This window comes from Haemaphysalis longicornis, unplaced genomic scaffold (assembly GCF_048455015.1).
Source record: "Haemaphysalis longicornis isolate Haplotype H1 unplaced genomic scaffold, Haemaphysalis longicornis Haplotype H1 scaffold_23, whole genome shotgun sequence".
Classification (NCBI taxonomy): domain Eukaryota; kingdom Metazoa; phylum Arthropoda; class Arachnida; order Ixodida; family Ixodidae; genus Haemaphysalis; species Haemaphysalis longicornis.
The window spans coordinates 4,461,638-4,489,152 of NW_027526306.1; the positions used below are offsets into that span (position 1 = coordinate 4,461,638).

At 47.8% G+C, this 27,515-nt stretch overlaps 1 long non-coding RNA gene across 1 annotated transcript in view; it reads left to right on the forward strand.

Annotated features, from left to right (window-relative positions):
• LOC144172525 (uncharacterized) overlaps positions 1–27,515 on the forward strand; it is a 67,848-nt gene that overhangs the window by 21,300 nt on the left and 19,033 nt on the right. The window contains exons 2-4 of the long non-coding RNA XR_013323032.1: positions 5,676–5,878; positions 19,747–19,835; positions 22,964–23,059. This is a non-coding gene — a long non-coding RNA (uncharacterized LOC144172525). The remainder of the gene's footprint in view (positions 1–5,675; positions 5,879–19,746; positions 19,836–22,963; positions 23,060–27,515) is intronic.

Here is a 27,515-nt window from a genome sequence, read left to right on the forward strand (position 1 = left end):
GTCCGGCCCTACATTCCAAACCAGCGCCGCTACTTTAAGTGCCAGCGGTTCGGGCACGGAACCAACTCCTGCCGTGGTCGTCTGACCTGCGCAAAATGCGCTCAGCATGATCATCCATCTGATAATTGTCCATCGTCAACCCTCACCTGCGCCAACTGCCAAGGACCCCATGCCGCCTACTCTCGAACGTGGAGAAGTTTAAGCAGGAGAAGGCGATTATTAATGTGAAGGTAACTGAGAACATCACCATCCCAGAGGCGCGAAAGAGGTTCGCCTCTTTCCCCCTGGGAAGGTACGCCGACGCGGCTCGCCGGGGGGCGGAGCGGCGTCTGGTTTCGGCGGGGACCCAGTACCGCGAGTCGGACTTGGTCCCGCCCCCGCCCCCCCCAGGGTTGCCCCAGGCAGCCCAACCAGCCTCTGCACCGCTCGCTCACCCAGCAGCGGCTGTGGTGGCAACATCTGTTGGGGATGCCGCTGCATCCACTGCTTCCTCTCCACCGGCCCAAAGCACATGCAAGGGCACGGAGATGGAGACGGAGGCAGTCGCAGCGACCCCCTTCGCCGCCTCACTGCCTTTGCCGTCTGTCGTGCTCCCCACGCCTTCGGCACTGGCAGCGCAGGCACAGAACACCCGAAAGGGTACCACGCCAAGGGGGCCCAGCCCGCTGGGCACCCCCTTGCCTTCAGATGACGACATGGACGTCGAGCCCTTCCGGCTTTCATCGCAGCGGAAGGAACGGGCTGCGAAGTCCAGGTCAGTAGAGAAGGTCAGAAAACCCCTCCCAAGAGTCCAAGCCCCGAAAGACCCCATATAAACAGTCACACTCCACTAGCTCTGAACACATAATAATGGGAAGAGAAAACATAGTTCAATGGAACTGCAGAGGCCTTCTGAATAATCTTGACGACGTTTATGAGATTCTGCATGCCAATCAGCCAAGGATAATTTGTGTCCAGGAAACACATCTGAATTCCAAACACAGAAATTTCTTGAATAGTTACATGGTATACAGGAAAGACAGGGATGGCTGCACACACTCTTCTGGCGGTGTTGCCATAATCACCCACAAATCCTTAGCATGCCACCCTGTCACCTTGAACACTGTCCTCGAGGCTGTAGCCGTCCGCACAATAATATTTAGTAGATTGATAACGGTATGCTCCATATACATTCCTCCTGATGTTGCACTTACGAGCACCGACTTCGAGGCGCTGGTTGACCAGCTGCCCGAACCATACATAATTACAGGCGACCTTAATGCTCACAACTCTCTTTGGGGCTCTTCCAGAACGGATGCCCGAGGTCGCCTGATAGAGAAATTCCTTACATCTTCTGGAGCGTGCCTTTTCAACAATAAACAGCCTACATACCATAACATAGGACACAATACATACTCAAATCTTGACTTGGCTATTGGTTCGGCAATTCTCTTTCCATGTCTTGAGTGGGGAGTGGGCACTGACCCATATGGCAGTGACCACTTCCCCACTTCACTAACATATATAGGTAACGGCCCAAGCAGCTCTTCTTCCCATAATAGGTTCAATGAAGCACGAGCTAACTGGAACACATTTACAGAGACATCGAAACTACACCACACATCCATAGGACACCTACACGTTGAAGAAGCCACCCAACTCCTCACGGCGCACATCCTCGACGCCGCCGAAAAGTCCATTCCCCACGCTTCTGGTGCCCCGCGTAACCAGCGGAGGCCGTGGTGGAATGAGGACTGCAGGCGGGCGCGAGAGGCCCAGAACAAGGCGTGGGGTATCCTTCGTCGGTACCCCACGTCGGGTAACCTCATTTTGTTCAAACGGGCCAAGGCTTTAGGAAAACGTGTGCGCCGTGAGGCGAAACGAGAGAGTTGGAACAACTTCTTGACATCCATTAATTCATACACAGACACACACAAAGTCTGGACACGTATACGCAAGCTCAAAGGACAACAGACACACAGCCTGCCCCTGGTTAGCACAACAGGGGACACACTTGAAGACCAGGCTAACACGCTTGCACAACACTTCGAACACGTGTCCAGTTCAGCACACTACATGAACACTTTCATGAAACACAAAACATCTGCAGAAAAAAAGCCCTTACACGACAAAGACAGATCAAAAACTTCTTACAACTCTGAATTCACTCTCTATGAGTTGAGGGCTGCCCTGAGCTCGTGCAAACCTTCAGCTCCAGGCGCAGATAAGATTACATACACCATGATACAGCACCTACACCCAGACACTCTTGAAACACTCTTACACCTATACAATAAAATATGGCTTTCGGGGCACATTCCACGCTCTTGGAGGGAGGCCATAGTAGTGGCTTTCCTAAAGGAAGGGAAGGACCCTTCCTCTCCCGCCAGTTATCGTCCCATTGCCCTGACAAGCTGCCTGTGTAAGCTCTTCGAGAAGATGATAAACAAGAGACTTGTGTACTTCTTAGAGTACAATGGCCTTCTCGAGAGCTGCCAGGCGGGCTTCAGGGCGGGACGATCTACCAACGATCAACTCGTTGCATTAGAGTCTTATATCAAAGATGCTTTCCTCCACAAGCAGTACTGTATGACAGTCTTCTTTGATCTTGAAAAGGCGTACGATACTGCTTGGCGGTACGGCATCCTTAGCGACTTGAAGTCCTTTGGCATGTCGGGTAACATGATAAACACGCTTTCCAGTTACATGTCCGAAAGGACGTTTCGCGTGCGACTTGGAACTGCACTCTCTAGGGTGCATGTGCAGGAAAATGGAGTGCCACAAGGTGGAGTTTTAAGTTGCACCCTTTTTATTGTGAAAATGAATTCCCTGAGGAAGGCATTGCCACCGTCGATTTCCTGCTCAATTTATGTAGACGACGTACAATTATCCTTTAAGCCTTGTAACCTGTCTGTCTGCGAGCGCCAAGTCCAGCTTGGTGTTAACAAGCTAGCTGGTTGGGCAGACAGCAACGGTTTTAAATTTAATCCAGGGAAGTGCACTTGTGTCTTGTTTTCAAAGAGGCGTGGCATCCGGCCGGATCCAGACATTCAACTCCACGGTGTCTCGATTCCTGTCAAAAAGGAACACAAGTTTTTAGGTATAATCTTTGACGAAAAGCTCACATTCATCCCACACATAAAACAACTAAAACATAAATGCTTAAAAACAATGAATATCCTGAAGGTTCTCTCGCATATCTCTTTTGGTGCTGACAAACAGCTTCTGTTGCGTGTTTTTACCAGCTTGATAGGCTCACGATTGGACTATGGCAGCGTTGTCGATGGGTCAGCCACTAAAACATCCCTCAGAATGCTGGCCCCTGTGCTTCATCTAGGGCTCCGCTTGTCCTGTGGTGCCTTTCGGACTAGTCCAGTCGAAAGCCTGTATGTAGAGTGCAACAAATGGAACCTACAATGTCAGCGAGCATACACAGACCTTCTTTATGCGTTTAAAATTTCATCCATGCCTCACCATCCTTTTAAATCAGTTTTTCATGATACCTCCATGACTGAACTCCTTTTAAATCGACCATCTTTCTCTGCGCCCTTCTCTTACAGAGTTAGAGAGGAAGCGTCAGAGCTTGTTGTCTCCTTTTTAGATACCATCCAAATTTCTGTAACAGATCTCATAGCACCATGGAATCTCCGCCCTGTCTCATGCGACACATCATTCACACATGTAGATAAAAACCGAGCTCCCACATGTGCAATTCTGCAGCATTTCTTGTATTTGCAGCAGAAGTATGAGTGCTCTGAATTTTATACGGATGCCTCTAAGACTTCCACCTCTGTGTCCTGCGCGGCGCGTGGGCCCGGCCTTAGTGTCACCAAAACTCTGAATAGTCATACTAGTATATTTACGGCAGAGGCTTACGGTGTACTTCTTGTTGTCAATCATATACTTCAAAGTCACATCCCACAATCCATTATATATACAGACTCCCTCAGTGTCGTGCGGGCGTTGTCGTCAACAAAGTCTTCGAAAAATCACGTTGTAAATCTAATAGTCAAGGGTATTATGTCGGTGTATGTACGCAAGTTTGAACTGGTTCTTTGCTGGGTCCCTGGCCACAGTGGTATAGCCGGGAACGAAGCAGCGGACCGAATGGCTGCTGCTGCTACACTCTCGAATACAGTAGACATAACCACATTACCCTACACCGACGTGAAACCACACATCAGACAACTTCGCAAAACATGGCAAACGCACTGGAGTGAACAAACAGACAACAAGTTACACGTAATAAAACCACACTTGGGACCATACACCACCGACACACGTAATAGATACACTGAAGTCGCCTTGGCTAGATTACGGATAGGGCACACTCATGCAACGCACTCGCACCTTCTCACGGGGTCTCCAAGACCTCTGTGCAGCAGGTGCGGAGAGGCCCTATCCGTGATCCACATCCTCATACAATGTAAGGCACTCGACATTACACGACGAAAACACTTCCCACAACTACACACACGACATATTCCACCACACCCGTCATACTTCTTAGGAGATGAAGCCATGTTCTCTGTTCAGCGAACCTTAAGGTTCCTATCTGAAGTTCATTTCTTACAACTCATCTCTTTTCACCCATAGTTTTATCCCTGGTCCTATACACCAGCCACGTTATTTAATTTTTAACCACTCTTGTTCTTCACCCTGGCCCTTTACACCAGCCGTGCTCATTGTTTTTAACTGATTTTATTTCGTGTTCTCTCCTATCAAATCACTTTGTGTTTGGCGCTCTTTGCCCATGTCGGCCTTGCGCCAATAAAATCAATCCGTCATCATTAACAAAGGGGACACGCAAGCTGCGGCATGGCGGTGCACAGACATTGTTTCCGGCATGCGGGCGATGGCAGTGATGACATCCTGCACGAGCCGCCTTGAGCAATGAATTTAGCTACGCGAGCGACGGACCGAACAGGTAGAACCAGGCAATGGCGAGCGAGTGGAACGAGCTTCGGAGGCTGCGTGCCAGGGACTGCTTCATCGGTGATGCGCGTGGCCAATAAGGTGAACAGAGTGTTAAACTCAAGATCAGAAGAATGTTCAAGTAGCCCTTTGCTGTCCAACTGTTCGAGATTCCCAATGATACCCCATAAGTTTTCACTCTTTACTCTGCTCGGCATGAAACAACTGTGCCTTGTAGCATTTATTGGAACCACCTTAAAATTATATGAAATGCGCTGTTTTCTTAAATCTATGTTGCAACGACCAGTTTTTGTGCTTTTTACAGGTGCTATATCAGGCTCACACGCATTCCAGCCTATATTTCTATTTTACGACAAAATATAGTCTCTCACAATGCATACGCCATATTAGATCCATTGCTCTTGCTTTAGCAGATATTTTCTGGGCAGCAAGAGACACTGCGATGATGCAAGGACTGGTCTTGAAGAAGAAAAAACACTTTGTAGGGCAAGATGAAAAGCTGTCTTCCTAATGCGTTCTCTCCCTTATCGTGGGACCCACCACAGGACTTCTCGTTTCATTTTCATTTCAAAATTTTCCTTTTCTCTGATTTTTTTGTAAGGAAATACAGCATTTAATTACTTATTGCTGTGAAGTGTGTATATTAAACCCTTATTTCTCCTCTTACAAATATATCCATGAACCGTTGTCTAAAAGCACATGGAACAAATGATGAACAAAAGGACGAAGACACTTTCGTGGTGCCCTATTTCTCATTTCAGTTTTTTCGCCGGAATGTAACCTTAACAATGACAAACAGAACCCAAGAGGTTGGTAAAGGCCTTGAGATAGTAAGATGTGAGACGTCAACACTTATCGAGGACATGTATGCGTTTAAGCGTGTTAAGCGTCGTTTCTCTTACACAAACCTGATGGGATTGAGAAACGTCACAGCGGGTGATTCTACAACTGGTACATTTGACAGGTGAGTATGTTTTCTATTGTATGTCAAGTAAACCCTGTAGACTCCACATGTGGAATTCTGGAAAACTGCACTCCGTAAACGGGTCGTGACGTAAGGTGACAAATGTGATTGTAGAGAAACGATTGAAGCATTGCCTCTAGCAACGCCTATGTGTAAGCACCGCCTCGTGTGCGCTCCCAACAGCGACAACATAAGAAAATATCGTTTCGCAAAATTTGCACTTTTACAAGAGTCTGGCGCATTTATAAAGCAACCTGAATTGTTTTAAAAAACATTATAAACATTAGACTCATGAGTACCCTATCATAGGTGATTGTGACGGACGTTGGTAGAACAGGTGCACATGACAGCTCTAATACCCCTGCTACACTAGGGTCCAAATGTCATTTGAGCCATATGTCATTTGACTCAAATGGGTTGCTTCGAATGCCATTCAGACTCCGCCGTGCTACACTACAATTTCGATGGCATTTGAAAGCTTTCATAACTGTGCGCTATGCTGCAGTGGCGCTGTTGTTGCTCAGTTCCGCTTTCGTACACTAATACAACAATCAAACTTAAGAGCAGTCTGAGGCAGTAAAATTATATCAAATTAGAAGAGACAGCTGTTTTGACTCTAACGCGTCTGATGTTTGTGTTTTTTTTTGCAACTGACCCACTGGTCTTGAGAGTATGAAAATTAAATATGTTGATTTTGTATTTTAAGTAAATAAATAGTGACCGAAGTTCCACAAACAATGTTCCTCCGAACCAATTATGCTTGCAGGTGATTTTAACAAGCCTAATGTTCAATGGTGCAATTTTCGTCCGGTTGAAAATAGTCGGTCAAAACTTCATTCTGCTTTTTGCGAGCTTACCATAGTTGATGACCTTTTCCTGTTTGTTAACTTTTAAACACGACTGGGTTCGGCAAGTGATAGCGTCCTGGACCTGCTTTTTATGAATCGTAATACTTTAATGAAGTCGGTTATTCTAACTCCAGGCATAAGGGATCACGATGTTGTTGCGACTACCATAGAGTGGAAAAAGATAGAAAGCAGTAGACCTCGTTCACGAAAAGTTTTCGCATACGATAGAGGCAGGTTTGATGCCATCAATTCTGAACTTCATACTGTTACCAATCGGCCAGCGCCGCAGTACTTCCCCACATCACTCCTCGGCTGTGCTGCGAAGCCACTACGTGCGCCTTTGAAAACAGGCGCCACCATGTCGGTGACAAGTTGCGACAAGCCGCGTCAGACGCTTCACTATCGGCGCGTTTCAAAACTTCGCCGGCTGCCTGCGAGGCTCGTCTCCACGCTCTTCAAGGACACAGGGGCCCCGCGAACTCAGCGAAGGCGTCCTCTCTCCTCTCTACCGGACTCAACGCGCGCCGAGGCTATGAACGGCTTACGAACTCTGGAAAGAGCGTTGTGTGTGTCTGTGACGTTCGTGGCGTGTTGTCGCTTGTTGCGTTTTGACCGTTACCGCTTTTGGGTATAAATAGACCCCCGCAAGCGTTGTAAACCATTCCTGTTTGAGCAGCGAATCCATGCTGTTACTCTGCTCGAGTCCTGTATTGTAACCTCACCCGTCGGGGCATTGTTCTTTGGCTTCGGCTCACCTCTCGCTATGAAGTAAACAGTTACGTAGGCCTACGGCTTCTGGAGTTCTTCACGGCTGCAACAGCGGCGGCTGGCCGCTTGCGTCATACACGCTACCTCTCGTATGTCGGAGGGCACGGAGCTCGGATCGGGTGCCCCCACTCGGTCGCAACAACTGGTTGGCAGCGGTCGGGTGGCAACTTCGTAACACCTGGAGCCAGCAGTGCGATACCCAACACCACGGACGTCATGGTGGCTTCGGACTTCGCAGAATTCACGGCGGTCAAGGGTGATTGCGGGACGTTTCTTCACTGAGTTTTACCAGGCTTCTGAGGATAGCTGGTAGGGCGTGTGTTTTTGTCGCGTGGGTTATTCGCGCAAAACATTTCTGGAGGTGTGGGAAAGCAGTACTCTAGACCGGCCATGAATTTGAAAGCGTTGAAAAAACCGCAGTTGTTGGAGCTTGCAAAAGAGTTGCGCTTGGATGTTACGGACATGCTGAGAAAGCCAGAGCTGATAAAAGGTATACTCGCTGTCGGGGCTGACGATGAGGAGCTGTCAGAATGCATTGAGCTCGTCAATGGCAGGGAGACCGCGAAACATCAGGCCACCGAGGCAGAGGCAGAGAGCCAGCGTAAGGAGCTCGAGAGGCCGAAACAAGAACAGGAACGCGAGGAAAGAAAGCGAGTACAGGAGCTCGACTGGCACAAACAAGAACAGGAACGCAACTAAAGAATACGCGATCTCGAACTCAAACACGAGGAAAAGATGCGATGGTACGACCTCGAACTCGAGCGCCTCGAACGGGAAAGAAAGAGGCTCGAACGAGAGAGACTCCAATGGGAGAACAAGAACCGAGAGCACGAAATTCAACTCGAGCAGGAAGAAGTGAAGCCAGAGTTAGAATTGTTGCTCGAAAAAAGACCTCGTTGTCGATGGAAGCACCGTGCCAGCGCTGCCAGTAGCAGACGTTCGGGAGCGCGAGTCGGACGCGACGGTTGCGGCCCAGCAGCGCGGCAAGGTTGCTGAGAGAGATACCGACGGCGCATTAGCTCAGACTGTCGGCAGAGGCGGCAGAGAGCAGTGCGTGTGCACTGAGTGTGATAATGTGTAGGCGTTTGTTTTGGAGATCTCGGCGGAGGGTTCGGACGGTTCAAATTCGCGGGAGGCCGTGGGAACGGCTACGGACTTGAACGTGAACATTTCGCGAGATAGCGACGTTTCGCAGGAATGCGTAAACGATGAGGCTACCGAAAGCCAACACGAGTCCGCCGAAACGGAGGTTGTTCCTTCGGACGGTAGCACAGAAACAAGCTATGTGGTGGCAAAGCCTGCAGTCGAAGCAGCGAGCGGTTTGCACAGCTCAGTTGGGAGTAATGACGATCTCGCCACTGAGCAAGCCGATTCCGTCCTGCCACCAGCTCAGGTAACTGACCTCGAGCAACAGCCAGCTGAGCTCGTAGAGATTCCGGTGACCCGCGCAACTGAGCCGTCTTTCGAGACAGGGCAGCCTGGTTGTAGTGTAGTTCTGGCAGTGAGGAAGGAGAACGGGAACACGCTTCGGTCTTAGTGTGCCGAAGCTATGGCTGAAGGCGCGAGGGACGACGAGGTAGTGACTGTTCGCAGCTACCAGGTGTCGTATGAGCACGTCGTGCCCTTGTTACTCCCAGCTGATGCTCCCGACGATAGGCCAATATGGGCTAAGCTAGTTGAGATTTCGGTGGCGCCTGTGGCTGAGCCGAAGTCGGGAACCGACCAGCCTAGAGGAGAGAGCATAAACACGTTCCGTTGTTGGCTTGCTGAACGCGTTGGTGAAAAGGCGAGCAAGAAGGATAGAGGGAGAATTTCCGCACGTACTTGTGGCGCGTGTTTGAGTGCGGGCACGCCAAGGGGCAAAGCCGTGAGCTCTCATCGCGCCAGGGGAACGCCGCCTCCAGGAAGGAGTGCGCGCCTCACGTTCGAACGCTGGAAAATCTCGCTCGCTCCTCCGCGCGCTCGACCTTTGTCGAAAACAAGGGCTGGTGTCATTTGACTCGGTCGCAGCACTCGCTTTCAGAGAACGGGCGCACCTAAAGTGCGGTACAAATTGGGGAAATCAAGGAGCAATGACGAGAGCTCAGGTCGCGGCTCTCTGGGCGAGAAGTGGCCTGTAGACGCCTGACTTTCTCAATTTCATTATTTTTCCCGGAGCAGGTTTCGCCCTTTACGATTACGTTACTTATTGTGGGACATTTCCAATCACGCGAAATGTCACCTTTCAAGTTTGTACACTTGTCTAAGGTACTGCTGCGCTAAAATATAACTACTGTAGTTAGTTATTAGCGTATTTTATCGCAACTAAAAGCCTGGTAGAGCTTCAGTGTGGATTTGTCTTAGCACTTGCCGGCGATGCGGTTGTGTCTTCCTGTCTTGTTCTGTTGCTTGCCTGACCAAGCCAGAGACATTCTTGGGGCGCCACTACTCGTCCAGTGACCCGGCCGTTGAAACTCCAGCACGGTGTCGTACAGCCAAGGCCTGGAGTCGAGCGTCTGTCGAGCACTTCACTTCCAAAGCATCCCTCCGGACAACGGTTGAAGACCCCTATCCATCGGGATCTCGGACCCCCGGCGGAGAAGCTGTTACGGATCGGCCAGCGCCGCAGTACTTCCCCGCATCACTCCTCGGCTGTGCGGCGAAGCCACCACGTGCGCCTTTGAAAACAGGCGCCACCATGTCGGTGACAAGTTGCGACAAGCCGCGTCAGACGCTTCACTTTCTGCACATTTCAAAACTTCGGCGGCTGCCTGCGAGGCTCGTCTCCACGCTCTTCAAGGACACAGAGGCCCCGCGAACTCAGCGAAGTCGTCCTCTCTCCCCTCTCCCGGACTCAACGTGCCCCGAGGCTATGAACGGCTTACGAACTCTGGAAAGAGCGTTGTGTGTGTCTGCGACGTTCGTGGCGTGTTGTCGCTTGTTGCGTTTTGACCGTTACCGCTTTTGGGTATAAATAGACCCCCGCAAGCGTTGCAAACCATTTCTGTTTGAGCAGCGAATCCATGCTGTTACACTGCTCGAGTCCTGTATTGTAACTTCGCCCGTCGGGGCATTGTTCTTTGGCTTCGGCTCACCTCTCGCTATGAAGTAAACAGTTACGTTAGCCTACGGCTTCTGGACTTCTTCACGGCTGCAACAGCGGCGGCTAGCCGCTCGCATCATACACGGTACCACTCGTGTGTCGGAGGCCACGGAGCTCGGATCGGGTGCCCCCGCCCGGTCGCAACAATACATACCTTCCGATGTTTATCCAATGCTGTCAGCCCAATGACATTGAATTATTGTGGGGGTTGTTTGAAGAAAAACTGTTGTCTCTGGCAAACGTTTATGTCCCATCGAAAATTGTAACTGCCAATCGTCGTGGTGATAAACCTTGGATTACTAAAGATATACGTGCGCCAATTAAACGGAAGGCTAGGGTGTACAAAGATTATTGTCGCACGCGAAGCGCTGATTTATTTAGAAAGGTTAAAGCATTAGGCTCTAGCCTGAAGACGCAGATAAAGCTGGCAAAGCGCAAATATTTATCGTCCCTTAATAGCGAAATCACAACAAATCCAAAGTAAGTACGGCGATATGTTAAAAGTAGCAAAAAAGACATCAGTGGTATTCCCTTTATCATGCACAATGACGAACTTGTTAAAGATGATATGAGTAGAGCAGAATGTTTCAATACATATTTTCAATCCGTTTTTTCTCTGCCAAGCCCGATATCTCCCGTTACGACACTCAGGTCGTTAGCAGCATTGAATGATATCATAATTACTGAATCAGGTATAAGAAAACTTTTGAATAAGCTGAATCCCCAGTCTGCGCATGGTCCCTACATTATTTCAAACCACATCCTTAAACGTTGTACTGATCACATAGCTCCGTTTCTAGCCGCATTGTATGATGTATGAATAAGGTGTGGAAAATTGCCGCAAGAGTGGAAGTTACCCAATATCATGCCTTTCCACAAAACCGGTGACCGTGATAAAGTATCTAACTATAGACCGGTATCGCTAACCCCCGTTCGTTGCTAGAAACTGGAGCACATAATTTATTCTTGCCTTATAAAACACCTTCACGATAATAATTTTTTCACTCCGTCTCAACATTGTTTTCGCGCAGGCCTTTCTTGTGTTACACAGCTAACCGAATTCGTACATGACATAGCTTCATCATTCAACCAGGGCATTCAATTGAACGCTGTATTTTTGGACTTCAAAAAAGCTTTTGATGTCGTCCCCCACAGTCTTTTGCTGCATAAGTTGTCGTTTCTTGGTATTCCTAAAACCCTCATAGACTGGATTAAGGATTATCTCAGCGGTCGTAAGCAATGTGTTGTGATAAATGGTGTGTCTTCATCAACAGCTGATGTACTGTTCGGTGTGCCACAGGGGTCGCTTGTGGGACCGCTTCTTTTTTTTATTTTTATCAATGATTTTCCCACTGGGTTTGAAATGTAAAGTGAGGCTTTATGCTGATGATTGTGTTTTGTATTGCCCAGTCAAGTCTGTTGACGACGCCACAGTACTGCAGTCTGACCTCGATAAGATTGTGTCTTGGTGTGCTCAGTGGCAAATGAGTTTAAACCTAACTAAATGTTTTCATGTGCAATTTACTAACAAAAAAAGGTAGTATCCAGGTCTTATTACTTAAATTCCTGCGTAGTACAAAATGTAAATCAAGAAAAGTATCTTGGCGTAACATTCACGGCAACACTAGATTGGACCAGTCACGTAGATTTAATCACAGCCAAGGCTTCGGGCCTAATTCATTTTTTCCAAAGAAATTTCATCGACGTGCCGCAAACACTCAAAGAAACCCTGTAAATTTCAAATGTGCGTCCAATTCTAGAGTATGGTTGTGTTTCTTGGGACCCTTTCATGAATGTACTGAAAGAAAAGTTGGAGAGGGAGCAAAAAAGGGCTGCCAGGTTTGTAACAGGTAATTACGATTTCAGAATAAGGTATTCTGGAATTCTTCAGGCCCTGAGATGGAAACCCCTTTGTGGACGACGGAAAGTTAAAAGACTTAAATTTCTTTATAATATTGTTACGAGGGAAACGGAAGAAACGAAACTTGCAGAGAAGACGACGAAAACGAACTGACCGGCCGCGAGTGGTAAAGAGGAGGAAGACGTTGGTGCTGCGCGCTACTCGCTCTGTGCTCACCGCTCCCCGCCTGCGGATTCCCTGCGCACTGGCCGCCCCATCTTTAATAAAGCCCATCTCATTCCCTACGACCGTGTCAATTGGTGGAGGAGCCGGGTATCGACACCCCCTGGAAACAACCGACGACTCTTGACGGAGCAGGCGGATTCCTGGGCTACCCTCCAGACAGACCGGCATGCCGAACACCCGAGCTACTGACGCCGCTGCACCATCAAGGGTGAGCATCTGGCCCTACCCGAGGGAACCGCGCAAGTTTTTGGGGGCTCCTGATGAGGACGTAGAAGATTGGCTGAAGCATTATGAAAGGGTCAGCAAGTACAACCACTGGGACCCGGCATCACAGCTCGTCAACGTGCCCTTCTCTCTCGACAAAACCGCCCTTGTGTGGTTCGAAAACAACGAGGATAAGTTGACTACGTGGGATAACTTTGTTACCGAGATTAAGAAGTCTTTCGGGGATTCAGGCGCTAAAAAGAAAAAGGCTGAGCAAACTCTCGCGCAACGAGCCCAGGTTCCAGGAGAAACCTGCACAACCTACATCGAAGAAGTGCTCCAGCTGTGCCGCTTGGTTAACCGTAGCATGTCTGATGAGGACCAGGTGGGGCACCTCCTCAAAGGAATTGCTGAGGACGCGTACAACTTTTTAATAACGAAGGAAGACCTTGTGACTGCACAGGACGTGATTCGCCACTGTAGGGCGTTTGAGGCACTGAAGATGCGGCGAATCGCTCCCAAGTTCGGTCGTCTAGCAAACGTCACCACCGTAGCGAGTGTGGACTTCAATTCGAACCCTTCCGAAGATATCGCGTCACTGGTTCGCAGAATTATCAGAGAAGAGCTTGGCCAGCAAAGCGTCTGCCGCGACTCGCCCTGCCAACATTGTCCCGCTCCAGTCCGCCACGTCTACCATCAGTGTGCATTGCAAGAGTCACCAGAAGAGCCTCCGATGCCCTGGTGTGAGGACAGTTCGAGGTTTCGGTCAACCACTTTTCGGAATGAACGCTCTGGAACCCGGGCTAATCGGTCCCCGTTTCGGAGGTTTGCATCGTCCAATAGTGACCCTCCGCGCCGACCTCCTGATGATCACAGGCGACCCTACCAAGGGTATGTTGCGCCCCGACCGCCTCCTGTTTGTTATAACTGCGACCTCCCCGGTCATATATCCCGATTTTGTCCCTATCGCCTACGGCAGCCTCAAGGAAACTTCGCGAGACCACCTACGGCAATGCGCAATAACCCGCCTCACGACACGACTATACCGACTTCCACTTTCTACCGGTCCAGCCAGTCAAGCAACATGCGCCATGACTCGCCCGCGTCCGACCGCAGCTTCTCTCCTCCACGTACGCACCAAGCCCGATCACCCTCGCCGCGGGGAAGGCGAGGATCGCCGACGCTGGGAAACTAGCTTCTGCGACCCACGGGGGTGAGGTCGCGAGACGGTCGCTTTCACCAATTCCCCCACCTGTGATAATGTCAAAAAACAAAGTGATCGTTAGTGTGAATGGTGTAGAAACGTTAGCTTTAGTAGACACTGGTGCCGCAGTTTCGGTTATGAGTCTTTCTTTCAAGAATCGTCTTGGACACAAAGTTATGTTTGCGTGTGATCGCAACGTTCATTTCCGCGGTGTCGGGGGCGAGCATCTGCGCGCTATCGGCGTTTGTTCCGCGACAGTTACGCTTGGTGAAGAGGCATTCCGAACGGAGTTTATTGTGCTGGCGCAAGCTACCCATGATGTTATTTTGGGTATAGATTTCCTACGCGACAGCGGAGCTACGCTCGACTGTGGTACTGGTGAGATTTCTTTCCGGAGTGAAATTCTGCCCACACCAATTGACGATCCCAGCGAGACCAGCAAAGGTGTGCTTTCAGTTGCTGAAGACACCCTGTTACCAGCTATGGCAGCTTCGTTTATTCCGGTGAATTCTGCTCGTTTTCATTCGAAAAGCTGCACTATTTTAATTGAAGGCGATGCGAACAACATGGTCAAGAAAAATATTTTGGTGCCCCGAGCTCTGGTCGAGGCCACAGACGGACGCAGTCATGTGTGGACGGTAAATGCATCCAGTGAGCCAGTAGTCCTTCCCTGTGGATTCAAGATAGCCAGCTTCGACGAACAAGTCAACGTCGCCATTCAAGCGGTGAATCACAACCCCGACCATACCACGACAGAAAAACCTGACTATACCGCCGCCTTTAAGCGCATGATCAACAACTCCCTTTCGTCCGTCGAACAGTGCGAACTACTGAAAACGCTCGCTCCTTATGCCTCGACTTTCGACTTTGCCCAGGGCGATCATTCCTTTTCCGTTCCTGCCTCCCGGCTACAGCATCGAATCAACACCGGCGATGCGACCCCTATACGCCAGAAGCCATATCGAGTGTCGCCTTCCGAACGAAAAATAATCAATGACCAGGCGCAAGAGATGCTAAGCAAAGGGGTGATCCGCGAGTCCTCAAGCCCTTGGGCCGCACCCGTGATCTTGGTCAAGAAAAAAGATAACTCATGGCGATTTTGTGTCGACTATCGTCGTCTCAATGCTGTCACCAAAAAGGACGTATATCCCCTACCGCGCATCGACGACGCTATCGACTGCCTTCATTCCGCTTCATATTTCTCCTCTCTCGATCTCAGGTCAGGATATTGGCAAATTCCGGTGCACCCATCCGACAAGGAAAAAACAGCCTTCGTGACCCCAGACGGCCTATTCGAATTCAACGTCATGCCTTTTGGGCTTTGCAATGCGCCTGCGACGTTTGAAAGGTTTATGGACACCATTTTGCGCGGCCTTAAATGGGAGATATGTATGTGCTATTTGGACGACATCATAATCTATGGCACGACGTTTAGCGAGCATAACCAACGCCTTGGAATTGTTCTCGACAGGATTCAAAAAGCAGGGTTGGTTTTGAATTCAAAGAAGTGTCATTTCGCAGAACGTCAAGCAATCGTGCTCGGGTTTCTCGTCGACAAGGACGGTATTCGGCCCGACCCGCAAAAGATCTCAGCAGTTCGAGGCTTCGTCACACCACGTTCGTTAAAAGACCTCAGAAGTTTTTTGGGCCTTTGTTCCTATTTTCGACGTTTTATTAAGGATTTCGCCCAACTTTCTCACCCCCTGAATTGCCTGCTACAGAAAGACACCCCTTTTGTGTGGACGCCAGAATGTGAAGCCGCCTTTCAGCAACTAAAGTTTTTACTTACTTCGAGCCCAGTTCTTCGCCACTTCAACCCAGCTGCTCCTACCGAACTTCACACCGACGCCAGTGGAGTCGGCGTTGGTGCTGTACTCGTCCAGCTCAATAGCGGTGCGCAGCACGTCATCGCTTATGCCAGCCGAACGTTAACGAAAGCCGAACGTAACTACACCGTTACTGAACTTGAGTGTCTCGCTGTGATCTTCGCCGTTCAAAAGTTTCGTCCATACCTGTATGGGCGTCACTTCTCCATCATCACGGACCACCACTCACTATGCTGGCTCGTTGGCCTGCGGGACCCATCTGGTCGGCTCGCTCGCTGGGCATTGCGCTTACAAGAGTACGATTTCTCTGTGTCGTACAAGAGCGGACGCCGACACACTGACGCAGACTGCTTGTCACGCCTTCCTGTCCCGGCGCCTCCGTGTGACGACGATCACTTTGATGACTGTCTGGCATCTCTGTCGACTGCAATTCCCACCGCCTCCAACTTGAAGGAAGAACAACTGAAGGATACTTCTTTAAAAACCATGTTTGATGCAGCGCAGCGAGCACAGCCATCGTGCCCGTTTGTCGTGCGCGACGGCTTGTTGTTCAAGAGGAACTATTCGGTGGATGGCGCCCGCTTCCTTTTGGTTGTTCCAGCTAGCCTTCGCGCCGCCATTTTGCATGCTACGCACGACAACCCCACAGCTGGTCACCTTGGCTTTGTGCGCACGCTACATCGGCTCAAACAGAATTTTTACTGGCCAGGAATGCGGCGACTTGCGAAGCAATACGTTGCCGGCTGCCTGCAATGCCAGCGTCATAAACGCCCTGGGAGCCCTTCGCCGGGACCTCTGCACCCCGTGACTCCACCTACGTCACCATTTGAACAAGTCGGAATAGATCTTCTTGGACCTCTACCGAAGTCTTCGACAGGTCACCGGTGGATTATCGTGTGCGTCGATTACTTGACACGATACGTCGAGACGGCCTCTCTCGTTGCAGCTACAGCTGAGGACGTCTCAGCCTTCCTTCTGCATTCTGTTATCCTTCGTCATGGCGCTCCGCGCGTTATCATCAGTGACCGCGGGCGACAGTTTACGGCAGACGTTTTAGAAGAACTATTGAGACTTTGTGGCTCTGTCTCTCGCCATAGCACCGCATACCATCCGCAAACTAATGGTCTGACGGAGCGCACAAACCGCACGCTGACCAATATGCTATCAATGTATGTTGCGTCCGACCAGAAGAATTGGGACACTGTGCTGCCATTCGTTACGTACGCCTACAATACCGCCAAACACGAAATTACTGGCTATGCTCCATTTTTCCTACTCTATGTCCGTGCTCCACGTACATTTCTCGACAGTATCTTGCCCTTCTCACCACATCACCACCTTTCACTTGCCCAAACTTTGTGCCGTGCTGAAGAGGCGCGCCGGCTCTCCCGTATTCGTACTCTGAGCTCGCAAGCTCGTACCAAGGCTCGCTACGATGACCGACATCCTCCCATCGCTTTCACTCCGGGCGAACAAGTTTGGTTATGGACTCCGGTGCGCAAGAAAGGACTGCACCAAAAATTCCTCTCCACTTACTCCGGACCGTTCGTGGTGCTCTCCCGCTTCAACGATGTCAACTATGTCGTCGCCAAAGTCACGTCTAATGGTCGCCGCTCGAGCAGGACACAGGTCGTGCATGTAGCTCGCCTGAAACGCTGTCACTCTCGCACCCCTTAACTCGCTCGGCGAGCTTCGTCTGCCCCGGGGGAAAATGTTACGAGGGAAACGGAAGAAACGAAACTTGCAGAGAAGACGACGAAAACGAACTGACCGGCCGCGAGTGGTAAAGAGGAGGAAGACGTTGGTGCTGCGCGCTACTCGCTCTGTGCTCACCGCTCCCCGCCTGCGGATTCCCTGCGCACTGGCCGCCCCATCTTTAATAAAGCCCATCTCATTCCCTACGACCGTGTCAATATATATCATGGTAAGACTGGAATAAATAAAGAGCGGTATTTAAAGACGCCTAGTTATATGTCCGAACGGAAAGATCACTTATATAAAATTAGAGAATTTACCTGTCGATTGAATCTCAGTAAATACACTTTCTTTCCAAACTCTATTCGCGACTGGAATGCACTAAAAATATCAATATTCTCTGATTCTAATTTCCTAACAGCAATTGAAGCAGCATTTTGAGTTGCTGAAATAGCCCAAGTATTTAACGTTGCTTTGTACTTCTCGTCGTTGTTGATTTTTGATATGTATAATTACTGCTTTGGTTGTATAATCGTGTCTTTTGTACTGTTGTTACAATGCTGAACTGCAAGTGTTTAGATTTGTCATGTATAATGTTATGCATGATTTCAGTTCGGTCACAATTTTGCAGTTTGTATTTTATTTTCTACTGTAACCCACCTACAACAATGCCCAATGGGCGATGTAGGTACTTGAAATAATAAATAAATAAATAAATAAATAAATATTTTGTTTGTTTTGCGTACGGAAATATATTTTTTATTGCCGATCGAAGATGCTGCGTCCTAGAGTGTTGGAAATGGCATTTGAAATCCCAAATGGCTCTCTCGGTGCTCATTTGGCTCGAATGTCATTTGAGCCAAATGGCATTCGAAAACGTAGTGTAGCAACACAACTTGGTATTTGAGTGAAATGACATTTGGTTCAAATGACATTTTAACCCTAGTGTAGCAGGGGTATAGGAGCCAAGTTTCTGAAGAAGCGGCCGCGTTAAGTGGGATCGTCTGTCTGCCAAAGTAATACGCACCGAAATACAGAGGAAGCAACACGAAGACAAAAAGCACAAGAAAATTAGAAACAAACTTGCTGGAACTATTTTATTGTGTATATTTTGATAAAACAGGAATCGATAAGGACGTGTGTCTTCACAAAGCAAATTCTTTATCGTAGGGCTGCGACAGCAGTTTCAAATTTCTTGAATACAGGTGTTATACACTTGCTTTTCAGAGCTTGTTTTTTTATTCGCATATTCTTTCTGTTTGGAGTAAGTTGCCGAATCGCACTGTTCAATTAACAACTGATACAGAGTTCAATGCGTTCCTTCGCCATGCGACTTGATTTTGTTGATGGCTCACAAACGGGTTGCTGAAGCAATTTTAGTACAATAATCTTATTTTTGTGTTTGATTATCTAACTTCTTTAAGGTTGTACCCCTGCTTGCCAAAATACCTTACGCCGTAGCAGGTGTTCTGAAAAATAATTAAAAAAATAAAAGATGTAGCTTTGAAAAGTTTTTTTAATGGCCAGCCCTTCCTCTTCAAACTCCGCAGACCGACGTCAGGGAGCAAAAAACATTACTTATATATGGCGACAAATGTAGACTTTTTATACCATCCTTAGTCGCCTACGGGTATCAGAAAAACAATAAATAGCGACTAATGTTTTGTTCAAGGTTCTACATACTCATATGGTAGAGCTGCTACGGCAAAAATAAAGTGGTAAAAAAAACTCCGTACATGCGGAAAATTTGACTGTATGACAAATTAGTCCCCACAGAGCTTTCAGATTGCTAGTATGAATGTGTTAATGTACAGTAAAAAAAGGATAGTGCGCTATTGATAAGAAATCGCGCTTAGGAACTGAAATGTGTCTAATCGACAGCTGCTTAGTATTAGTGCCCAATATTTTTATTGTAACTTCCTTCATTCCTAACTTTTTGTTTTGGTTTCCACCACGCTGCTTTCCCAGAATTCCGTAAGTGATGGCTTATTTATTGATGAATCAGTTTAGGGGCCTTACATGCGGAATGGTCTGCTCCGAAATAAAATGTTTCTTTTGCAAAATATGGGCTGTTTCAAGAACAGTCATACACTGCACTGAATCAGTTTTTGCTGCAATGAGCTAAGACATTTATAACAAATTATATTTCAAACAGGCCCAGTGCCACGTTCATCATGCAGTACAGCTCCAACAGAACACCGCCGGAGGGTCACTACAACCACATGAAATCGGCAAAGCTTGACAGTAAGTTAGTATGACCAATGATCCTATAAAACGCGTAACAGTATACAGCTTAATTGAGAGTAACGAAATTACGGCTGCTGACATATCTGTATATCTATGTGAGTCAATTAATGTTGCCGTTAGTGTCCTTATAAGCGCCAGGTGATGTTCGTAGCATAAAAAGGCATAAAAAGGCTAACTTGCATGAGACGAAAAAAAGTGCTAATTGTTGTATGGGGTGTTATGGTACAAACTTAGAAGAAACGAGCTTTGGTTAGTGGTAGGTATTTGCAAGCTGGCGAAATTGTAGAAAATTTTTTTGGTAAAGGCAATTCTAAGCATCAGCGCACTATGTTCAATCTTGTGGAAGCTTCAGGGAAAATTGGCATTTTAGATGCATAGTGATCCCGCAACGTTTTTTATAAGAAGGCCCTACTATGTGATAAAGTACAACATAAAATTAGCGTTTTTTTCAGCATATGTTCTAACAAAGCCAGCTGTAACTGCAATCCGCGGAATGGTTCATTATGAAACAACGAACGCCATTAGAAATAACTATCAAGTTTTATGGCCTGCCTCTATGACATGCTCATTTGTGAACTTTATGCCCGACCCTCAGAAGGAAAGCTGCAAAATCGAAACGGATTGTTCCACATTATAACTCTTTCCCTGAAAACAGCGCCCATAATATCGGTTCCGTTGCACAACACTAAACCACTACCATAACTAATGCAGTACAACTTACACTTTACGGAAAAGTTCAGCTATAGTTAAATTTTAACAGCCGCTCGCACTTTTGTGGTTGTTCGCACTGCTGCCTTGGTTCGAAGGCACTATCCTTGTTATTGACCCGTTACTTTTGCTCACTGTCTTAGGAGCATCCCACTGAGTGCCCCCGTCACTGCCGTCAGCCGTTAAAAGTTCACCAAGTGCACCCATTTTGTAGAGCGAGCAATCGTTTGTTCGTTCAATTAGTGCTATGCAAAAAGAGACGTGTAATGGTGCAACAGAAACAAATGCCCAGTTTTGGTTCTTAACAATACTGCTTTGTCCAGAAAAGAAATATACCAATTTTATTGCAAGGTTCGACGTATGTTTTACATAATAGAGAAAACTAATAAGCCGTAACTGACACCCGCGTCACCTTTTGGTGAGGTGTCTGTGACGCCACAGTACCTTGTTTATCTGATTTCCTTCCGCCACAAGCACAACCCACAAGAAACACGCCTCTGGTTCCATTGACTTGTATCACTTAAATGCTAATGTGCAGGTAAAACACTAAGTAAATTTTCAGTGTGCCAATTTGGCGTCAATAATCTCTCTATTGCATCCCGGCTAGCATCTCCCAGAGCAAACATTCCATGTCTTCTATTACCACGCGCGTTTTTGTTCCGGCTAGAAAACATCTGTGATGCTAGAAAATGGCTGGATGAGTTATCGAAAACTAGTTATTCTAAACTTTACAAAATTGGAATTTATCTTCATAAAAACACCAGCAACAACAGGTTGATTCCCACATTTTTTTATCGAAGACAACTAGGATCTTAGATGTAATCAAGGTAATGGCGTAGATGTCAACTCAATGAAGGAACTCCCGTCGATGACTGCCTTCGACAGTGTAAGGACTTCCAGAGAGGTACGGACTGTCTGTTTTCTAATGAAGAGACTCGGGCACGACCGCCCGAACTATGCTGCCTAAGCCATTTAGTTTTTTTTTTCTCTCCTTCTTTCGCAAATTCAGGGGAAAACGCCAAATTGTTTGTCATGATCTCAATTTGGTGGTATATTGTGCCCTTGTATCTCACGGCAGATTGCAAACTGGTGGAATGGACTATATATTAATGATATGAAAGAACGCGCTTACGGCCGGTGGACGTAAACCGCAGCAACGCTTGCGCTCCCGCCCGCCGCCGCCGCCCCCCTCCCCCTCCCCCCCCCCCCCCCGCCTCCGCTTTTAAATGCAGACCACGCTTTGAAATCGCTGAGTAGCTTAGGCCGCTTGACATTTCAGAGGATTTCTAGAGCACAAAAGTACGCTGCGAGCGTACCTTCCGTTTGAGAGGCGTTACGGAGCGCGCAGTTAGACATAGCAATAATATGTACCGATAGGGTAGTTCCTAACGTGCATGATGGGTCACTTTGTTCAGGTATTGTGTGTGTATTTTATTTTGACCATGAGTATTGTCATGGATCTTACCAGTTCATACTAAATTGTTGAGACTGGAGGAAGCATGGGGAAGCTGCATGCTTGAAACGAAAAGATTATTGTTCCATCAGTCTGGATAGCCAGTAGCCTGACTTTTTAGCACCCGTTCCTTCTTAAACGTTGAGGGTACAATACACACTGATTTGCAAGCAATGACTCTGCAAAAACTGCACCTCCCTCGCCGGTGATAATGACTGTCATCATCACCAACCTATCTACGTCCACTACAGGGTAGAGGCCTCTCCCAATAATCTCCAAGTGCCCCAGTCCTGCACTAACTGCGACCAATTTATTCCTGCAAACTTCTCAATCTTATCTGCTCATCTAACTTTCTGACGACCCCTGCTACGCTTGCCGTCTATAGGGATCCACTCTGTTACCCTCAATGACCAACAGTTATCTTGCCTTCGCATTACATGACCTGCCCACGTCTATTATTGACTGTAAAAGTATTTAAGATGAACCTATCATACCCGGACTGAGTGCGCTTAAAAAATACTTGGAAATGCTGACAGCAAATAGCATTAGCCGAAGCTATTGTGCATATTGTGCGGGCCCCGTAAAAAGTGATCTACCCATATTGCAAGCATCAGCATCTGTACACACACTTGTTAGATTATCAAAGACTCTTCTAGCCTGTTAGTCAAAAGTAGTATTTTAGTTTCTAAATGTGAAGCATCTGTTCACTTTAAAATAAATAAGTAAAAGTGCGGAAGGTTTTGTTTTTACAAATATTACACATGGTCAAAGGAATTACGCACTAGTGAATGTTACAGGGCTTACGAATCATTTCGGGTCTACAGGAATATTTTCAATTCCCATTTTTCATAGTGGCTCAACAAGATCAGAGCGCGGATGGCTTTCTGTTGAATTGCGGAGATGTTACATCGTGCTCATTGCCCAATGTGCATTGCAGAATATTTACACTACGAAATTATTTTAGGTCATCTAACTTTCTCACTGCTGTCATCAAGCTGGGACCACTTGTACACCGATGGAAACTGCACAGTGGTGAAAACATACTCCAGGAAATCAAAACGTAAGGGTAAGCAGAAAAGGTATACGCCCGAAAAATGTGTTGTAGAGCACCAGGACGTTTTTTAGCATCGATACGTGGATGCAGCGTTTTGCTACGAAGCAGTATACAGTCGAACACGGATATATCGAACTCCAAGGGGATCGCGAATTAGTTCGATATATGAAAAATTCGATATAACAAAAATGGGCTCTGAGACCTCACCTATGGCGGACGATCGTCGCATTCAAGGATGACAAATAATTCCGCCCTCACGACGCAACAGGACACTTTATTTCCGTGAAAAAAAAATCGCTCATCTTGGCCTGCTTCTTCGTCCTGGAAATGAAATTAAAGACGCTGGTCTCGATCTTCTCGAGGCCGCACAACTAGAAAATTCCAGCAGCACGCTGCGCCTTCGCACACCACGCACAACACGTACGCAAAAGAACAGCGCGCACGTACCACAAGAACTTTGAAGGTAACAATTCCAAGGCTCTCTGAACGGACTCCAACAAAGCACTCTCAATGGTCATCTCCGAGAGAAACAGTGATTTCCGAAAGGTGCGGGACAACTCGCCAAACAGCAGCAACAGCAGCAAAATGCAAAAGAAGGAGGAGGCCGCCAGCGCCTTCGTTCCCTCTTCCCTTTCCCGAGACGACATCTGGGGAAGACAGACCCAGAGAGAGAGAAAGAAAAACTCTTTTTCGGCAAGCGGGGGAACGCACGCAGCCGAAAAAAAAAGGACGTGTGCAGTCGGGGCAGATGCCTACCTCGCAATGTCATATTTTCCGAGCGTTAGGGCTTGTGTGCCTAGAGAGATTTAGCATACCGGGCTCCGTCCGCTAACGCTACGGCGGCCGGTAGCGGGGCCCGACTGGGCAAGCGCAAATTCGTCCCGGTAAAGGAGATTAGTTACGCGAGCCAGTCTTCGCCATGCCCGCGCATTCCTCCACATCCTCCTCAACCTCAATCGGGAGTGCAGCGACCACCGAAGAGCACCTTCCAACTCGCGCGGCGTTCGATATACCCAATGTCGGGAAAAATACGGTTCGATATAAACGTACGAATTCCTATACTTTTACACAGAATTTTCAAGGGGATAATTTATGAGTTCGATATACACAATAATTCGATATACCCGTGTTCGATATATCCGTGTTCCACTGTATGTCTAACCGCCACAGTTTTCGTTACGGTGAAGTCGCTTTACTCGACGCCGCTCCGTGGCTTCTCTTTCAGAACTGTTATTCACTCACCAGCACTGATGACCTATTTGTTTGACTAGTGAAGATATCGGCTATCAAGGACGGTAACACGGTTATCAGAAGATTGCCGAGAATTACCATACGCGTGAATAGGCATGAAACAACACCTCCCCAGTAGCTGCGAATCCCTCATGGTTTAGGAGCAACTTGCCCGGTTCGAACGCCGGCGTGAGCCTATAATATTTCAGTTTGAAAGGCTTTCCGAGCAACATTTTTGCGGCTGTATTTCACGCTTAAGCAAGCGCTATCACCAGTTCCCGGTATACGCGTGCACTAATCAGGTCGGAAGGATGAGGCTTGCACGCTCCCCTTGGCTTCATGCCGCTACCGATGCCATGCGCATTGTACTGGTGAGACATTTAAACACGGATGTCCTATGGCCGAATGCTCCCTGTCAGCTGCACTCTGTAATGGAGTGATTGGTTCTGGGTAAGGGTAAGACAGTAAGATGCCTAAGACACGGGAGGGAAAGAAACCGCGTCATGTTAGCCCTTTAAAATAAAGCCTGAGGCTTTTCAGGTTATAACTCGCTCTAGGAAAGACGCATGTCATTCGCTTGGAGGAAGAAGAGCAGGAATTGAAGAAGCGTCGGCAGCAACAGAAGCGCCAATGGCCGCTAAAACAACGAAAAGCCTATTCCGCCCCCGTTGACGCCTCTAGTTTCAGCTAGTTCAGTAGCTACCCGCCCCACCTCTCCCCCCTCCGGATAAAATGCACCTCTCCTGCTTGGAACGCCCACGTACGCAAATGCTATTTTTTGACATTGTTCAGCATGAGGCGCTTTCACAGCGACAGTTTCGACAGTGGTAAGTGGTAAGATATGGTCTTTCACCTTTAAGCACGTGCACATAAATGGTTAGCGGTGTATGGTTGCACAGGTTGGGAGTGGATGGAGGGAGGGTTCTCGCGCAGTTATAGGTTTCATGCCTGCACTATGATACCTCCATTGTGCTGGCAGGTGGTTTAAAAGCTGGCGTCAATCGGCAAAATGAAACATGTCAGGTGTACTCAGTGGTCGTGCGGATTTGGTTGGTGTTTTATGAAAACATTAATATGCCTACCACGCGGGAGGAGGATAATACGCTCCATATTTGTCCTCTCGAATCAAGCTCGGGTCCTTCCATGGTTCATTGAACTTTTTGGCTAAAAGTATGCTCAATCTCGACATGCAAGAAAATGTTTTTTGTTTCGTTCACTCTGTAAAGTCCGTCTGGGTTCGCAGATCGTTGTTCGTGACGGAGTGGAAGGACACTAATGTTTTATATCAGCGCTTTATTTGAAGAAATCTTCTGGTCCCAAAACACTTAATACGGTTTGAAAAAGCTTGTATAAAACGTACAAGTCTGAACATAATTATGTATCGTCAAAGGTGTACGAAACAAGTATAAGTGGTTAAAAGGGTGACGAATGTCATTAATATTTAGCCGGAAAAAAAACTAGGTCGCATTGGATTGAAAAGTGATATTTCATAGAATACCAGAATTACGATATTTAAAAAAACAAGCTTTAACACGAACCTCGCCATAACAAAAAAACATCTGGGTTTAAGTGTGGTGTCAGAAAAAGCAAAGATATCAGCATGACTGAAAACGTAAAAGAAATGTAGCTGTTTATACTTAAGTTTATTCTTTTTGAATGAGGAAGTAACATGTTTTTGCCTGGTTTTGTTGACGGGTGTTCGGTGCAGGACTACTATATTCAACAACGTCGCCATCAGACTCACTTCAGCTAGATACTGCCGAATCATGCTTGTTGTTGCCAAAACACTGCCCATACAAAGCCACAAAGCAAACCGAACCTCGGAGAGGTAGTTTTTATGCACCCACTTTTCTTTCTTTCATTATTTTGGTTGCGGCCGTTATGAAACCCTTCGTAAGCAATGGGATTCAGCGTGCCATGGGGTCATCATTTACGGCCGCTTTTTGCGGACGCCAGACTTAGGTATTCCCTCCTTCATTTACCGCGGGAATAAGTGTAATAAATAAAATAGAATAACCTGAATGGCAGCCGCATGCCCACTTGCGAGAAACCATCAAAGAAACGCGGTGGAATCAACATACCTTGTCACGCACTGTCGGCTTGAGTGGCAAAAATACGACTGCTGGGGGCTTTACACTGGGCAGGTGAGTTAAATATTTCCCGTTCGCCGTGTAATTAGGCAAAGCCACGGCAATTTCGTGTGCTTCGCCCGTAGTCCGCGCCGTTAATATGAGACAGGGGACGTGGTCGAGCCGAAGTTTTGTAGTGGCAATACCACACTATTCGGAGCTCTCCTTTTCTGTATTCTTACTGTCACTGCCTCAGATGTTAGTTGTGGTCCGAGTGAAATGGAACGAAGGAATTGTGCAGTAGGGATATTGTAACAATGGTTACGAATGAGGACTGGAAAAGGTTATTTACAAGGCTAACAAGTGCCCAGAAATGATGCGCTGCTCGTAGACTAAGAGCTGGAACGTCGTCTACCTCCTCTTCTTTTCCTTTAGTGCCACTCGACTTCTTCTTTCTTGCCTTTCACTCGTTCGCTGATGCGTGACGTCAGTGTCCAGTCGACGCGTAATATTCAAACATGTTTTATAACACCCCGCCCCCCCCCCCCCTCCCGGTAGGCATCGACTCGATGCCGTAAGCACGCCGGGCACGATGGAAGAGAAGAGGTTCACAGAACAAACAGACGGAAGAGGAAACGCAGGTTGACAAGACGGGGACGGAAAAAAGAAAAAAAAAGAAGTGCATGAACGGCAGGTCAACTGGTAGTGTCAAATGTCCGGGCATGGTACGGTTTAAGACGTACCACGTGAAGGACTTTAGCATGTGGCTACCGTCTAGGGGAAATAGGGGCCTCGCTCTCTCGTAGAACCTCGTAGTTGACGCCTGACACACGGCGGATAACTTTATAGGGCACGAAGTAGCGCCGAACCAGCTTCTGTGCAAGCCCGCTGCGGCGAATAGGCGTCCATACCCAAACGAGATTCGCGGGTCGGTATTCCACGAGTCGTCGTCGCAAGTATATTATTGACGTGGACAGGGAGCTGGCATGCATTCAACCTAGTGTGGCAGAAGAGGATAGAGGGTAAAGAACAGGAGGGGCAACAGAAATAAACAAAGAGATAAGAAAAAAAAGAAATAAGGAGTTATATCTGGCTAGCCCATCAGTCGGTCCAGGTATGTTCTGTTCTGACTTCGCATAGATTCTACTTTCTATGCTTTTTGG